Consider the following 2,786-nt stretch of genomic DNA (forward strand, 5'->3'; position numbering starts at 1 on the left):
GATGGTTGCACAGTCCATTCGTTCAATGGACTGATTCCTTTCATATATCTTTTGACTTTCATCAGTCTTCTTTCTTCTGTATGGGGAGAGACCAATAGTTGCATCTTAGAGGATGTCTCACAAACTTTTAAGACCCCAGTAGTTATTCAACAAAATAGGATCTAGAATACTGTCTATCCCATGCCAATTAACTTTGACATCCCCCAAGACTAAGGGCCTGAGCCCCCAGGCACAGTGATCCAGTCCCTCAAGGTGTTTGATTATGGCTAAGACGTTTTCATAACTTGACTCCTGTGTGTTACACCACATACATGGATACAGTTGCACAAATGTTAATAAAAAGATCCTCTGTCAAACTCTCCCATACTCATTCAGCCTGTGGGTCTATCCGAACAAATAGTTATAGATCCCCACCATTGCAGGACTCTGTGTATTTATGACAACCTTTGCCTTGGTTGCCTTTAAGTCCTGCAAATCTGCCCGTGGCGTCCACTGTCCCCATCATTTATTGCCAACATCTCTTCTATTGCAGATTGCCTTCCCCTTCGCTCAATACTTGTCTACCTTCCAGCAAGTGAATTCTCCTCCTTCCCTAACTCTCTTTCCCTCGGTAACCGTCCAAGAGCATTTCTTTCAGTGTGAAAATATGTTCTTGATATTTTGCGATTGTTTTCTCATAAAACATTTGTTCTTTTGTGACTAATTTCATTCAGCATACTGTCCTCCAGCCTCATCCGCGTTGTGAGGTGTTTGCTTTGCAGATTCATCATCATTATTCTTTCACATATTCCAGTGTTCCATTGTGTGTACATAACAACATTTTTTATCCATTCTACTTAGGGGCATTTAGGTTGTTTCTCTCGTTTTACTTTTGTGAACAGTGCAGTGCGCATACGTTTATTCTTCTCAGAGCTCTTATTTCTCTGGAATATACAACAAGGGGAGGGACAGGTGGGTCCTATGGGATTTCTGGCCCCACTCTTTGAGGAAGCATCTTTCCTTTTCCATTCTGCTCTCATATTAAATATTGAAGAGACACAGGTTCCATGATTTCTCTGAGGGGGCTTCAAAAGGTTTGGGTAAGAATTCTGTTGTCTTTTCACCAACTATTTCAAGACACCTGACATTTGTGAGAAACCTCAAAGCTGATGGGCACGTTTCTTCAGCTTTCTTGTTATTGAAGTCAATAGAAAGCATAACAAACTAGTTACTCTCTCAAACCTATTGTATTTCTTTTATGGTTGGTTTGTTGGTTTGTCTCTTTTAATCCTCTCCTTGTCCCAACTCTAAAAAAATGTTTACTCAGATATTAAGTCCAAAAGAGTTCAAAGGGCTAAGGCAAGCCAGCCCAAAATAAGCAGGCTTCCTCCCACTGGGGTCAATAGCTGGGTGCTGGGATCACCACTCAGAGCCTGGTAGTAAAAGCTGGTGCCGAAGCAGGTGGTTCCAGCCGTGAGTAGGAATCCGGCCCAGAGGGGTTTTCTGCAATGGGGCACAGCTAATAGGGCCAGGCTGTGTAAGAAGTGGTGTTTGTTGGTCTTTTCAAAGAGCTCCTTTCCATAGGCATCCGGGCACTGGGCCCAGTTCTTGCCCCCTTACCATGTGCCCTGTAGGAGGCCATGCCTAAGGCCCGGGCTCTGGACACAGTGCCCAGACACATAAAAGCAGCCCCCAGTCCAGCCATGGCTGTAGATGATCACGCACCAGGAGAATGGGGGCCCTGACCACCAAAGAAACCTATTGCATTTCAAAGAAATGAATAACTCTTATAAATTCAATTCACTGATCTAAAACAATTTTAAAAGCATGCCTTGCTCATCCTCATCAAGTGCTTCAGTCGTCCACTCTTTCAGCACACAAGATTTGCTTTGGTATTATCTGCATTTCAAAGGTTGCTAATAAGCATTTCTCCAATCATTAATGCCACACTCTTATTTATATAGCCCAGTTTCCTGGATTGTTGACTCAGCACACAGATTGAATAAGTATGGTGAAAGGATACAGCCCCTAGGCATACCTTTCCTGATTTTAAACCACACAGCGTGCCCTTGTTCTGTCTGAAAGGCTATTACAGAAGAATCCAGGTCAAAAGGTAGAAAATTGCAGAACAGAATTGCAAACACTCATGGACTCCAGATTTTCTAGAGCCATAGAGGCTGTTTAAGCCCCGGAAAAGATTGCCCTGAGATCATCTTTAAACCTTAAGCCCAAAACATCCACTGAAATCATCTGACAACCAAACAATAGTCCATCTTCACTAGTAAAATAGTTTGTCTACAAATAGTTTACCTTCACTTGACTCAGAAATGCTCCTTCATGAGCATTTGCTCTTTTAAGAACCACCTACATGAGACAAAAGAAGAGCGGTCTCTCAAAAGATTAGGTATGAGGTTACAACTTTTGAGGCAAATCCGGACATTCTAGCTGGACCGCTGAAGTCACTAGAAGTTTCTAGAGAAAGTCTCAGAGTGGCAATGTCTTTAAAAACAGGTGAATGGCCAAGATTGTCACAGCAACTGGGGAATGTCCATAGCAGTCTTGTCCCCAAAGTCCTCTCTCTAAAGAATGATCTTCCCCTAACCAATACTTCTATGAGTTCCTGTGCGTTCTTTGCTCGCTGTCCTAAAGCTCTGCAGACCAAATTCTCCAGCACAGAGTGTGTGTGCCTGTACTCTTATGCCACCCAAGTGAAGCATTTGCCTGGGGCTTTCGTTTGTGTTTAGAATGCTTTGCTGACTGTGAATTTTGAACTACTAGTGTTACCGCCTTCCACTTAGTGATAATTT

At 42.9% G+C, this 2,786-nt stretch overlaps 1 pseudogene; it reads right to left on the reverse strand.

The window, feature by feature from the left end:
• Window positions 1-1,325: 1,325 nt before the first annotated feature.
• Window positions 1,326-1,684, reverse strand: LOC101658978 (annotated as a pseudogene).
• Between the last annotated feature and the right edge of the window lie 1,102 nt (window positions 1,685-2,786).

This window comes from Echinops telfairi, unplaced genomic scaffold (genome assembly GCF_000313985.2).
Source record: "Echinops telfairi isolate 266 unplaced genomic scaffold, ASM31398v2 ScPeMD7_7469;HRSCAF=8507_1, whole genome shotgun sequence".
Taxonomy (NCBI): Eukaryota; Metazoa; Chordata; class Mammalia; order Afrosoricida; family Tenrecidae; genus Echinops; species Echinops telfairi.